A 15,159-nucleotide genomic window follows, 5' to 3' on the forward strand; every position below is an offset into this window, starting at 1 on the left:
GGACCACAGAAGCCCCCTAAAATGTTTCCTGGAAGGGACTTGGTACAGTTGGCTATGAAATTGTACTCAAAACCACCTAGTCAATACTGCCTAGGGAAATGGAACCTGTAGCTGGCTGCCAACACACATACAATGTGGTCATGGCGGGGGCGGTAGGGAAGGATTATTTACATTTTTTTAGTTCTGGGGAAAAATACACTAATGGAGGAAACCTGGTTTGAGGACAGCTCTTTGATCTATTTTATTGTAGTAGCCATCTTATGACAAGAGTAAGAAGTTCTGGATCTCAAAGTGGTGATCCCTGACTTCAGGCAGTTTCTGAAAAACTGAAGATCAGTGAGAGAAAGATGCAGTTGGTCTTATTCATTCAGACATGAAAGAAGGCAAATGAATGTTAGAGAGAGAGTGCCCCTAAGTATAGGTCTTTATTAGGCAGTCAAATGAAGCAAACTGTAGGAAGAAAAAAATGTGGATTGTGTTGTATGATTTTATAAATACCAAAAATGTATACAGATCGGAACTACTTGTATCTTCCGTTTTCTTGACCATGTCATTTTTAAGTTAGTTTATTAAGAACATCTCCATAGTAGCTTATCGGTAGTTTTAGCATGATTACATGCAAAGACATTCAGTTATCTATGATAAAACTTGAATCTTTAAAACCAATTCAACATGAACAGAATTATGTTTTGAAGTTGAGAGGATAATGGCTCCAGATTTTGCCTATAGGTGTTTTCTTGGACCACCTTTCAATGGAAGTGTAATTTATTACTTTTTTTCCAAAGGAGAGTCTTAGGTGACCTCGTCTTAATATCTAAATTACGTGCATCCTACACTAGCAAGAATAGGAGTGCTCTACGCTCTTGCTAAAGGTAAATTGTTTGCCAGTTCTTTCAGAATCATCGTTGAGAAGATATTCATGGAGTATGGACATTCAGTCCATTTGTAGTCTGAATATTAAAATTGTGTCTTTTCATCAAGCTAAAATACCTGCACAAGTTTTTTGGAGACAGAGTTTCGCTCTTATTGCCCAGGCTGGAGTACAATGGGGTGATCTCGGCTCACTGCAACCTCCGCCTCCCAGGTTCAAGCGATTCTCCTGCCTTAGCCTCCCAAGAAGCTGGGATTACAGGTGTCCACCACCACGCCCGGCTAATTTTTGTATTTTTGGAAGAGATGGGGTTTCACTGTTGGCCAGGCTGGTCTTGAACTCCTGACCTCAAGTGATCCACCTGCCTCATCCTCCCAAAATGCTGGGATTACAGGTGTGAGCCACTGTGCCTGGCCCCACACATTTTTTTTTGAGCGTTGCAGATGTGTCATGTGCCACACTGTCCTTAGATGTTGGTGATAACGGTGACATGTGGTCCTTGTTTTTAAGGCCTTTATAGGAAAGTGGAGAGAAGATTAAACTTGTGATTACAGTGCAGCATGCTAGCCTGCCATTGAGGTGGTATTATAAAAGTGCTGTGGTGTGGGCACGTGGCCCATGCCTGTAATCTCAACACTTTGGGAGACTGAGGCAGGACGATCACTTGAGTCCAGGAATTCAAGACCAGCCTGGCCAGCATAGGGAGACCTTGTCTGTACAAAAAATTAAAAAATTAGTCTGGCATGGTGGCACGCACTTACAGTCCAAGCTATTTGGGAGGCTGAGGTGGAAAGGTCACTTGAATCCAGGAGATTGAGGCTGCAGTGAGTTGTGATCGTGCCACTGCGCTCCGGACTGGGTGACAGAGGGAGGCCCTGTCTCCCCCGCCCCGCTGCAAAAAAAAAAAAAAAAAAAAGTGCTGTGGACACATGTAGGTAGAGACTGCAGGGACAGGAAAAGCTTTCCACAAGAGGTAAAGCGAAATCTTTTTTTTTTTCTTTTTTGAGACAGAGTCTCGCTCTGTTGCTCAGGCGGGAGTGCAGTGGCACGATCACAACTCACTGCAAGCTCCGCCTCTCGGGTTCACGCCCTTCTCCTGCCTCAGCCTCCTGAGTAGCAGGGACTACAGGTGCCCACCACCAAGCCCCGCTATTTTTTTTGTATTTTTAGTAGAGACGGGGTTTCACCATGTTAGCCAGGATGGTCTCCATCTCCTAACCTCGTGATCCGCCGGCCTCAGCCTCCCAAAGTGCTGGGATTACAGGCATGAGCCACTGTGCCCAGCCGTGGAATCTTAAAATATTATAGAAGTTAATTTAGTCCCAAGATGGGTGAGGTGGCATTCAACCAGAGGGATTAATAGCTGTAGTAATCCTGATAAGGAAGAATGACAGAGTTTAAGGTGCAGTTATAGGGAGGAGGATGACAAAAGAGAGAGAGGAGAGATAGGTAGAAGCCCACCAGATTGAAGTCCTTTATCTAACATGGACAGTCCAGGATTGTAATTTAGGAAGATTTAGACAATCATGGTGTCCTTGAAAGCCTTAGAGAATTACTATGTAGTTAGTTTTCCTGGATTATATTAGGAGTTAGGTATTTGACTTTTCCTTGAGGAGCTGACTGTAAGAAAGACTATAAGGCTGGGCGCCTAACAATTTGGGAGGCCGTGGCAGGTGGATTGCTTGAGCTCAGGCATTTCAGACCAGCCTGGGCAACGTGGTGAAACCCCATCTCTACAAGAAATGCAAAAATTAGCTGGGCATGGTGGCTCGCGTCTGTAGTCCCAGCTACTTGGGAGGCTGAGGCGCGAGGATCTCTTGATCCCAGGAGGCAGAGATTGCAGTGAGCCAAGATCGAGCCACTGCACTGCAGCATGGGCAACAGAGTGAGGCCCTGTCTCAAAAAATAAAATAAAGTAAAATAATACTATGAAACCTTGTATCTGTTAACGGTAATGTTGAAGATATTTTCTGTTACAACTATGTTGCCTCAATAATGCTCCATCTAAGAAATTGCTTTTTTTTTCTTTGGTACTGGAGTGAGGGCGGGTGTCTCACTCTGTTACCCAGGCTGGAGTGCAATGGTGCAGTCACTGCTCACTGCAGCCTCAGCTGCCCAGTCTCAAGCAGTTCTCTGACTTCAGCCTCCTGAGGAGCTGGCATTACAGGCGCACATCATACCCAACTAGTTATTTTTTTTATTATTTGTGGAGACAAGGTCTCGCTGTGTTGCCTTGGCTAGTCTCGAATTTGTTGCCCCAGGTGGTCTCGAATTCCTGGACTAAAGCAATCCTCCTGTCTTGGCCTCCTAAAGTGCTGAGATTATAGGTCCAAGCCACCATGCCCAACAGAAATTTCTTTTAAAGCTTAGTGTTAGGAATAAGATTGCATCTAAGGGGTTGGTATGATTTCTTTCTCTGGCTAATGAGAATTGTACATACCCACTGTTTGTACAATTACTAGCACAACTGGTTAGCATTAAGCTTACTAGTTTATTTGCTATTTTATTTAATAAATTAGTTATTTTTATTTAGAAACTTTTTTTTTTTTTAATTTGAGGCAGGGTCTCTGTCACCCAGGCTGGAGTGCAGTAGTGTGAACATGACTCACTGCAGCCTTGACTTCCCTGGCTCTAGTGATCCTCCCACCTCAGCCTCTTGAGTAGCTGGAACCACAGGCATGTACCAGTACACCCAGCTAATTTTTTTGTTTGTTTTATTGTGTATTTCCTTTAAGATAGTCTGCCGTCCTCCAAACATTTCCTTAAGTGAATAAAGTAAGTATATTTAAATTATACTCAATATATTTTTTTTAAACATAAACTCTCTTAAAAATATATAATTTAGCTGGGCATAGTGTGGCAGTACTGTAACCCTAGAGGTTGAGACAGGAGGATTGCTTGAGCCCAGGTTTGGAGGCTATGAAAGCACCACTGCACTCTAGCCTGGGTGACAGAGTAAGACCCTGTCTATAAGTATATATATGATTTAATACTTAATCCTTTAAACTAACACAGATTTGGTTTCTCTCCATACGTTTCTGCCTAGATGTTTGGTGGTGTTTTTGATGTAATAACTTGCCTTTTTAAAACTTAAGTATCTTTAGGAAATTGGCTTGGTCATTTCATCTCACTTTAAAGTTAACCAATTCAAAGCTTGTTCTTGATTACTTGAGGACCTTTAAAAACCGCAATTCATACTGATCACCTAAATGATTCCTTTTACTTCAAAGATTTATACAATTCATATATATTTTTTAGACTATTCATAAGTCATAATAAACTAAATATATTTTAAAGCTTTTAACCGTAAGTTAGGGTTTTCCTAGACAAAAATTAAATCTCTATTCTACCCAGTCTTATGAGAAAATTGAATATATTTCATACCTCACATTCATTTTTCTTTAAGTTGTCTTGGAAATGACTAGAAACACTACATAAAATGTATTTGCGTTAACATTTACAGAAAAGTTATGGTAATACCGGGTTAAGGTTAAACAGTTTTAATTGTAGAATTTCTTGGAGCCAGTAACAGAAGGAAGGAAAGATTGAACATGTACTCAGAGCTTGCAAAGGAGCAAGTGGGTGCTACTGAGCAGCATACCGGAAATGTATTGGACAAGGGACCACTTATTTCTGAGAACACTGAGTTGGTGAAGAAGGAGCACACTTAGGAAAATTCCAAAGAAACTGCATTAAAGTCTGCTTCTTAAAATTGTTATTTTTCTCCAGTTGTCTCAGACCATGCATTCAGATTTCTTCCTTTAGTTCTCTGTTACAATTTAGTTAAATTTCTTTTTCTTTCTTTTTTTTTTTCTCACTCTGTTGCCCAGGCTGGAGTGTAGTGGCACAATCTCCGCTCACTGCAACCACCACCTCCTGGTTTAAGCGATTCTCCTGCCTCAGCCTCCCTAGTAGCTGGGGTCGCAGGCACCTGCCACCACACCTGGCTAATTTTTGTATTTTAGTAGAGACGGCCTTTCACCATGTTGGCCACGCTGGTCTCAAACTCATGACCGCAAGTGATCCACCTGTCTCGGCCTCCCAAAGTGCTGGGATTACAGGCGTGAGCAACCGTGCTAGGCCTCTAGTTAACATTTCTTAAGTTGTTTTTCCTTGGTGAGGTATTAATTCTAATTGATAGCATGTAACAATTGAAAATTACTAAGCCGTGTGAGACAAGTCTTCATTTGTTGGACTTTCAGCGTAGTACTTAATAGGAACAAAAAGTAACACAATAACTTTTGTACTTTGGTAGTTTCCAAACTGTAATGTAGTTAAGCTATATTTATATAGGACTTTAAGAAATTTATTTTGCTAACCTAAGTAAGTCTTACAACATGGAGAAATACAAAGATAAAGCCAACAGTACCTTCTCCTTTACCAAAGTTGAGTGAGATGTTTATTTTTTCATACTTTCCACAAACGTATGTAGTCATACATTGCCCCCCTCCTTTTTTGAACAAAAATTGGATCATATGATACACGTTAGGCAACTTGGTATTTTTACTTAATATCATGGACATTTTACATATAACTTTAATTACTTGTAATTTTTGTACTGGCTCATTGTTTTTTCTGTTGTTGAGTTTGGCTTATTTTTTAAATTTTGTACCACCATATATGTGATGCTGCAGTAAATATCTTTATATAGTTAATTCATTTGTGTTGGTGCTGTTTGTTTAAGGTAAATTTCCAAAAGAGAAACTTCTGGGTCAAAATATTTTCTTTTTTTGCGGGGCAGGTCGGGGGTGCGGTGTGGAGCGCAGGTAAGAGTTGTGGCCCCTGCTGTGTTGCCTACGCTGGTCTTGAACTCCTGGACTCAAGCAATCCTCCTGCCATGGCCAACCAAAGTGTTGGGATTATAGGCGTGAGCCACTGTGCCCTGTCCAAAGAATTTTATATTGATTTTTAAACAAATAAACAAAAAGTTCAGTTTGATATGTCGTTAATACTCTAGAAAGCACTCCATTTCAATTTCATTTATTACCTCACTTAATCTTTGCAACAACCCTATGAGGGAGGCATTGTTGTTTCCATTTGCAAATGGACAAATGAGATCGAGTTCATTTAGCTAGTTAGTGGCCAACCTGGAACTGTATTCTAGGTCTTTTGATTGTGATTTCTGTTACACCATGATGATTGATACTAACAAAATTTTTTAGTTGGGAAACTTCTAGGGTGTTTGTGGATATATTCCTTAGCCATATGGTGATGTATGAGTGTTTCAACCCTATCTGCACAGGGGAAGCATCACCTGGAGAGCCTAAAAAATGCTAATAAAAATCCGCCTGTCTTGCTGCCCAGACTAATTCAAGCCAGCCTTGGGTAGGTGGGAGCTGAGCAACTGTAGTTTATAAAATCCTCCTACCTGGACTCTGATGTGTGTTATAAGTGTTTGAGAACCAGTGATCTCAAAATTGGGGTGCTCCCATCCCTGAGGGGTACATGAAGAGTTTCCAAACTACATCTGTTAGTGCATTTAGTCTTCTGGGAATCAGTTATTGGGTCCTCACCATATATGTACTGAGAAAGGTAGAACTCTGATCCATCCCACATCTTACTGTTGTGTATTTTACCCAGGTAGTTAAACTTTGGTACCAGAGAGTTAGCTTTCTTTTGTGATTAATTGCTGTTGGAGTGAAACGTAGCATTCTATAGAACTGGCATATTTTCACCTTCATTGGTATTTTCTGAATTCATATCAACAATAGTCGTGGATGACAGGAGTAATGACAGATTTTTTTTTAAACCAGTTCACTTGTTCCTTCCCTAACCTGTTAAAGAATACATTACAAAGGACGATACTGAAATACTTTGAAAGCTAGAAATATATAAATCATGTTTATCACAGCATACTGTCAAATATATTGGCTTTAAATTAAATGTATGATTTAGTTGGCCCTTTTTTTTTTTTTACATTGAGGACTTTATCAAGAGTAGGATAGAACTAATCTAGATGAAATGACATTTATAAATACTTATCCTGTGTTTTTCTTTTATTTATTATTTTTTGAGATGGAGTTTCACTCATCGCCCAGGCTGGAGTACAGTGGCACGATCTCGGCTCACATGACCTCGGCTCACTGTAACCTCTGCCTTTCAGGTTCAAGTGATTCTCCTGCTTCAGCCTCCTGAGAGGCTGGGATTACAGGCGTATGCCCCCACACATGACTAAGTTTTATATTTTTAGTAGAGACAGGGTTTCACCATGTCTGCTAGGCTGGTCTTGAACTCCTGACCTCTGGTGGTCCACCCGCCTCGGCCTCCCAAAGTGCTGGGCTTACAGGCATGAGCCACCATGCCTGGCCTGCTTTTCTTTTTTCTTTTAAATCAGATGGTGAGAGAATATTTACATCTACAAACTGGGCTTTGCTTTTTAAAAACCTCGTGTATTAAAAGTAAGGCTAAAGATATTTACTATAGTAGGCATTGAGTGTACATGTGCATTCTTTTATATTGCTTCTAAAATGGTTGGAAGCTTAAAAACAAGACTAAAATGAAAATATTTTTCTTGTAAGTGATGCTTAGTTTAGATGTTTTATTGTACTTTTTTTTTTTTTTCCTCTTGAGATGGGTTAACCCTGGTCATTTTCCCACTCCTGGTCTCAAGTGATTCTTGCCACCTCAATCTCCCAAGTAGCTGAGATTACAGATATGTAGCACCTTGCATGCAGAATTACATAACTGTAATTTATTTGTAAGTCATGATACATATTCTGCATATAAGTATATTTAATTTAGGGAAAATCTAGTCTAGCTCATACATTGTAGTAAATATTTTTTTTTGAAATAAGCTATAGAAATAACTTATTTTTTAGTGCTTAGATGTGGCATATTATTAACCAATTTATTAAATATTTGGGTCCTACTATATATAAAGCCGTTGATTTCCAAGTTAACATGACTATAAGAACTATATAAGTGTGTATCATGTATATGTTTTAAATATTTCTAAAGATATAACTAGTGTGTGGAAAACATTCTAGGAGTTAAGAACTATAAAATGTAATGTAAAAATCATGTATATCCTTTTTCTAGGTGTGACCACTATTAATGGTTAAGTGTGACTTATGCTTGCATCCTGTTTTTACAAAACTAGGATGATAGGAGCATAGATTGATTTTCACTTTGCCTTTTCATGTAATAACCTGGAATATTTGTATTATATCATTTCCCTTCCCTATTACTATATCCTTAGTATTCCTTTGACTTCCCTCATAACTAGTAACATTTCATGGAACACTGGTATAACCAGAACCAGTTGATGAGATTGTGTGGGATTGTTTTCTTTCCTGGTTCTGATTTAGAGAAGTTTTAAAATTTAGTGGGCAAGATGTATTAGTAATACTGCAACATACCAATTAAATTCTGTGGGAATTAAGAGAAAGATTGTTTGGGGTCAGCTTTAGGGAAAGCTGCATTTGAGCCAAACTTTGAGGAATTTGTGGGATTTGCGCATGAAGGGATAATGGTAAATAATTGTCCAGGTGTTTTTTTGTTTTGTTTTTTGAGACTGAGTCTTGCTGTGTCGCCCCAGGCTGGAGTGCAGTGGCACAGTCTCGGCTCACTGCAGCCTCCGCCTCCTGGGTTCAAGCGATTCTCTTGCCTCAGCCTCCTGAGTAGCTGAGATTACAGGCACAAGCTGCCATACCCGGGTAATTTTTGTATTTGTAGTAGAGACAGGGTTTTACCATGTTGGCCAGGCTGGTCTCGAATTCCTGAGCTCAGGTGATCCACCTGCCTTGGCCTCCTAAAGTGCTGGGATTCCAGGCGTGAGCCACCACGTCTTTTAGAGAGTAGTGTAATTGGCATTAGCTTGAGTGATGGCTTATGCTTGGTTGGTATGGGAAAGAGCATGGGCTTTTTGGAATTTTGATAGTATTATGTTCTCTACCATTTTAGTAGCTTTGTATATTAGGGTAGGGAAATTGTGGCCAATTTCCCTATTTGCAAAGTAATGATGCAGTATTGGCTTTGCTGGATTACAGTGAGAATTATATATAATGTGCCTGGTACAATCTGTGGCATAAAATGGGGTGCTTAATAAAATTTCTGTTGTTATTCTCTTTGGGGGAAGGTTATCTGATTAAAAATTAGTCTCCAAAATTTGTACCCATTTGGAAATCAGTTTTTAGGAAAATTTTTCATACACTAGTCAAAAGTATGGTTGAGGAAGTAATAAGCCAAATAAAGTTCATATGAAGGCTTGGACCCTAAATGAATTAAAAACTGCAGTTTATAAATATTTTAAAAATATTTTTGTCCAAATTGTGTAACTGACCTTCAAGGCCCAGCTTAAATACCACCTGCTTTAGGTGGCTTTCTGTCAGACTGCTATATGTATTTTATTAAACTTTATTTTTTTCTAACCACCTAGCCTTTTCATTTATTAAACTTTATTATGGAAGCTTTCAAACATGTAGAGAGAATAGTAAGTATTGTGAACCCTTGATAGCTACCATCCTTATTCAACATTGTGTGAAATCTTATTTGTACCCATATTTTACTTTTTGAAGGAGTATTTCAAAGTAAATCCCAAACAATATGCCATTTCAAGCATAAATGCTCTTACTGATGAGGACTTACAAAAAAACAAACCCAATCGTCTTGCTAGTATCATAACTAATAGAATTCCTTACTGTTGTCTAATACTCATTCTATATTTGAGATTCCCTGATTTTTCTCAAAGAAGTCTTTATAGTTGGTTTGTGAGAAGCAGGATTCAAATAAGGCTTATACAGTTTTTTTTTTTTTTTTTTTTTTGACATTTAGGCCTATACCACAGTCTCTGTAATCTGCTTCCCCCCCTTCAAAATTTTATGTCATAAATATGTATTTAGATCAGTAGTTTTATTATAATATTAGACAGATAGAAGCTTAGTGTTTTTTGAAGGCAATTCTTCATATGTGGTGGTACTGTTTCGTATTAACATTATGAGTCATATAATGTCTTACTCCACTATTAGGATGATGTCACATTTTAAATCACAGAAAATAATTTAGGAATACTAGGCCAGGTGTGGTGACTTATGCCTGTAATCCCAGCTTGGGAGGCCGAGGTGGAAGGATTACTTGAACTCACGAGTTCCAAATCAGCCTGGGCAACATGGTGAGACCCCGTCTGTACCCCACACACACACACACACACACACACACACACACACACACACAGACAAAAATTAGCCAGGCCTGGTGGCACCCGCGGTCCCAGTTACTCAGAAGGCAGAGTTGGGAGGTTCCCTTGAGCCTGGGAGGTCAAGGCTGCAGTGAACCCTGATTATGTCACTGTGCTCCATCTTGGGCAACAGAGCAAGACCCTGTCTCTTTAAAAAAAAAAAAAAATTATATCTTTAACTTTAGAACCACTTTTTAGGCCAGGCACATTTGCTCATTCCTGTAATGCTAGCATTTTGGGAGGCCAAGGCAAGGTGAAGATCACTTGAGTTCAGGAGTTCAAGACCAGCGTGGGCAACATGGCAAAACCCTGTCTCTACAAAAAATACAAAAATTAGTTGGGCATAGTGGTATGCATTTGTAGTCCCAGCTCCTTAGGATACTGAGTGGAAGGATCACTAGCCCAGGAGGTCAAGGCTGTAGTGAGCCATAATCAATGCCACTGCACTCCAGCCAGGGCAATAGTGAGACCCTGCCTCAACAAAAAAAAAAAAAAAAAAAATACTTTTTGTGTTATGTAAACAGTTTTCTAAAGCTTGTCATCTTCATTTCCATCTAAATTATTTGACCTGCTTCTCTCAGACAATAGCTAAAGCATCAAAACCCAGCATAGATTGAGGCTGTTTAGTGTGTAGATCTTCTCTAAGTAGTATATTTTTCAAAATAAGGCAACTTTTCTTCAGCAGTATTTTGATTCTCCAAATAAGTCAGTTGAGAGGATGTCTTATAAGAAGAGAGACTTTTGTAAGGACCCAAGTATATGGTGATTCCCCTTTCAGAGAATTTTAATGGAACAAAAATCTTATGTTTGCACATGTATAGATTTGTCCAAATGATGAGATTGGAATAAAACATTTAAAAGATTTGAGCTTTGAGCTAATAGGGTCCTTGAAGGAGATTTTTGGCTTCTGTAAGTCTGTATGTTGACAACACTAGTTTTTATGCCAAATTTCATTCAAAACATAAAACTTGACTTTTCCTTATTATAATTGAGTCAGTAATACTATTCTTTGTTATAGAGTTTTTTTGCCTTGCTAGTAAAGCAAGCAGAGGTAACTCCCCCATGAAAGTATTTGGACAAACTGGAAAACAGACTGTTGATGTAGCTCTTGGTTGACCCACTAGCTAAGTGACTTGTTCATCGTCACTGAAAAACTGTATGATTCAATTTATGCCCTCAGAAAAATAAGAAATTACCAAGAGTTGGTTTGAATAGTAGAAACTTTGTTAAATCTTTGAAGGCTAATGGTCTCCTATAAATACCTAAACCTGGATTTAGATTTACTTTTGTCATGTGGATGAGAAAAGGCGTTGCTAAACAAAAAAATTTTGTTGGCAGATTTGCAATAAAGTGATTTAATTTGCTGAGCAGAAGAAAGTATTCTTTAGGAATTCAGCACTTGTTTGTTTGCCGTAGATACCACTGATGTTCAATGATTATGTTCATTAAAATCAGTCCATCTGGGTGCAGTGGCTCACACCTTTAATCCTAGCACTTTGAGGGGCTGAGGCGGGAGGATTGCTTGAGCCCAGGAGTTTGAGACCAGCCTAGGCAACATAGGGAGACCCCTGTCTCTACAAAAAATACAAAACTTAGCCAGGGGTGGTGGCATGCACCTTTAGTCCCAGATACTCCCGGAGACTGAGATGAGAGGATGCAGAGAGCTATGATTGCACCACTGTACTCTAGCTTCGGTGATAGAGTGAGACCTTGTCTCAAAAAAACCAAAACAGTCCAAGGAGGATGATTACGGAGAATATGTCCTAAGAAGCTTAAGTCACTCTGTGTATTGACTTACTTGTGACTCAACTAGGTTTTTATGTAATTTTGTTGTCTTTGTAATTGATGCAAAAGGAAGGTACAGTCTCCAGGCTGTAGATGACAGACTTGGAGAAGTAGTGCCCATGTGAAGTTGGAATCATTAGTCATTTTGTGTTGGTAAATGTCTTCAGCAGTACAAAAAGTCTAAGCGAAAGCCTTGTTCATTGTCTTTATGTTAAAGTAAGCATTGTATATTAATATATGAAGACATGTAAGTACTTAGTCACTATCCAGATACTAATTGATTTTATGATCAGAATTCACATTTCATAAAATATGATTTTTTTCATTCATTAAATGTTGAACATTTACATAGGTAAGACAGTCACTAATCCCTTTGACCCCAGAGGTTAATTTCTACTATGGTGTTAATTTATAATTACAAGATTATAAAAGTGTGATTAGTACAATGTGGCAGTAGAGTGCTTTAATATCATTTATTGTATCTCCAAATGCTTTCCCCACCCTATTTTTAATGGTAGGCATATGGTAAGAAATTGAACCAGATATCCAGGAAGAAATAATATTTTTAATTTAAAAAAATTTTTAGAGACAGAGTCTTGCTTTGTCACCCAAGCTGGAGTGCAGTGGAGCGGACCATGGCTCACTGCAGTCTTGACCTCCCAGGCTCAAGCAGTCTTCCCACCTCAGCCTCCTGAGTAGCTGGGACTACAGGTGCATGTCACCATGCCTGGCGAATTTTTTTAAAAAAAATTTTTTTTGTAGAAACAGGGTGTATTAAAAAATATCCGAGACTGGGTAATTTAGAAAGAAAAGAAGTTGAATTGTCTCATGGTTCTACAGGCTGTACAGAAAGCATAGTGGCTTCTACTTCTGGGGAGGCCTCGGGAAACAGAATCATGACAGAAGGTGAAGTGAAAGTAGGCACCTCTTACGTGGCTGGAGCTCCTAGGAGGAAGAGAGAGGGGAAGGTGTTACATACTTTTAAACAACTAGATCTTAGAAAAACTATCACAAGAGTAGCACTGAGGGGATGGCAATAATCCATTCATGAGAACTCCGCCCCCATGATCCAGTCACCTTCCACTAGGCCCCACCCCTAACACTGGGGTTTACATTTTGACATGAGATTTAGGTGGGGACACAGATCCATACCATATCTCAGGGTCTCGCTATGTTGCAAGGGCTGGTCTTGAACTCCTGGGCTCAAGTGGTCTTTCTATATTGGCCTCCCAAAGTGCTGAGATTACAGGCATGGACCATCATGCCTAGCCAAAACAAATACTTTTAATGATGTAAATGTCCTATATTAATGCATTTTCTTGCTTCTTTACACAAGCTATTTGTCAATTTTTTGGCTTTTGTTTTTTTTGTTGTTGGTTTTTTTTTTTGAGACAGGGTCTTACTCTGACCATGGCTCACTGCACCCTCAACCTCCTGGGCTCAAGTGATCCTCTCATCTCAGCCTCCCAGGTAGCTGAGACCACAGGTGTGCACCATAATGCCCGGCTAATTTTTTAATTTTTTGTAGAGCTAGGTCTCCCTATGTTGCCAAGGATGGTCTTGAATTCCTGGCCTCAGGCGATCCTCCCACCGTAGCCTCATAATGTGTTAGGATTACAGGCATGAGCCACTGTGCTCAGTTGTTGACATTTTAGATTATGCACTAGTAAATAGGAAAACTATCACTGTGCTAAATCAAGTTGTTATTTGAGTGCCTCACCTATTTTTCCTCACATCATTAGTAATAATCTGCCTATTGAAAAATTAGCTAATGTTGTTAAAGTTTAGAATGAGCAAAATAAGATACTTTCATTTCTTTTCTTTTGCTAGGAAACAGTCATAATGTTTCCTCAAAAATGACTTTTTAATTCAGATATAAGATTATACTGGGTCTTGGCCAAAGAAAAGTTTCTGTTGTATATTTTCTGTGTTGGTAAGTTCTCATTATTTATTAAAGAAAATAATATTGGAGATCTGAGCCTTAATAATGCAGACAAAAAAAATTGAAGATAGAATTTATACCCCAAGCAGTACATGGTGCCATACTCCTGAATACATTTTTTTCAAATAAACAGTGAAATAGTATATAATCGGTTGCTAGTAGGTCCTATTGCTTGTTAGAAAAGATCTTTCCTCCCTAAGATTTAATCATTCAGATAAAGTCACTAAATTTATGTCCAAATTCCAACTTTTCTATTACCATCAGATGGCACCAGCATTTGTAGCTGTTTAAGAGACAGCAGATTGACATACTTTAGAAATTTTGGAGTCCCACTTAGTAGCATATGGGCAACTGTCTCCCCATCCCTTCAACTTTGTTATAGTCTATATGGTGAGTATTGCCTGAGAGTTGGAAAAGTTATTTGTCTCCCGTTGTCTTGCCCAATTTCTCCTTCATTTTCTTTCTCGTAATTGAAATAAACAGTAACACCCTAAACTGGAAAAGCTGAGCTTAAGTCATGCTGGTGGGGGTGGGGGTTTTTTTTTTAAGTCTTTTTACTCTAACTACCCTGATTATTGAAAGATAATAAAATCACCTCCATTTAGATATGATCTGAAACCCCCATTCATTTAAAAAAACACACACACACACACTAGTAGTATAAGTGAAAAAGTTGAAAGCAAAGCCCTAATGCTTAACTTTCAGTATACTCCTATTTGGAAGTGGATTTTATGTATTTGAGTTTTGGGGAGCCGTCGAGAGAAAGTGAACGAGAGCAGAGGTCTGCAAACTGTGGCCTGCAGGCCAAATCTGACCTATCACCTGTTTTTGCATGGCCCGCTCTATGGGAATGGTTTTTACATTTTTTGATTGTTGGAAAAAATTTTAAAAGAATAATTTGTGATACATGAAAACCACATGAAACTCAGATTTTACAGTTTATCAAGTTTTATTGGGACATGTCTGTGCTCATTCATTTTGGTATTGTCTATAGGTGCTTTCGTGCTACAGAGGCATAGTTGAGTAGCTGCAGCAGAGATCATATGGCCTGCAAAGCCTAAAATGTTGACTCCTACACTAGGGGTATGATTTATCCCAACAGTAAGAATGGATTCAAAGAGCTAAGAGACCTCTCAAAATTATCCAGAGGTTCTTTAACTTATGTGACCTCATCTATTTGGACCACTGATAAAAACCTGAAAGTAAGCAAAAAAGGTAAAGCTCTAGTGCTTACTTTGACTCTTGAGAAAAATTCATGTCTACTACTGATAGTTTTTTTTCCTTTTCTTTCTTTCTTTTTTTTCTGCTTTCGATACTGGTTTTAACAGTTTCTTGTGTTTGCCCTTTCCCCACATTGACTACCTTCTTGGTAACCATGGCTCCTAG

The 15,159-nt window shown here is 38.9% G+C and overlaps 1 protein-coding gene across 29 annotated transcripts in view; it reads left to right on the forward strand.

Moving 5' to 3' along the window:
- PUM2 (pumilio RNA binding family member 2) overlaps window positions 1-15,159 on the forward strand; it is a 104,814-nt gene that overhangs the window by 5,372 nt on the left and 84,283 nt on the right. For 7 of the 29 annotated variants that reach the window (XM_054548345.2, XM_054548339.2, XM_063713761.1 and 4 more), the window contains exon 2: window positions 14,768-14,988. The exons of the other annotated variants lie outside the window; for them this stretch is intronic. The gene's annotated coding sequence lies outside the window, so the exon portion shown is untranslated. The remainder of the gene's footprint in view (window positions 1-14,767; window positions 14,989-15,159) is intronic. 29 annotated transcript variants of the gene reach the window in all.

The sequence above is a fragment of the Pongo abelii genome, chromosome 12 (genome assembly GCF_028885655.2).
Source record: "Pongo abelii isolate AG06213 chromosome 12, NHGRI_mPonAbe1-v2.0_pri, whole genome shotgun sequence".
In the NCBI taxonomy this organism is placed as follows: domain Eukaryota; kingdom Metazoa; phylum Chordata; class Mammalia; order Primates; family Hominidae; genus Pongo; species Pongo abelii.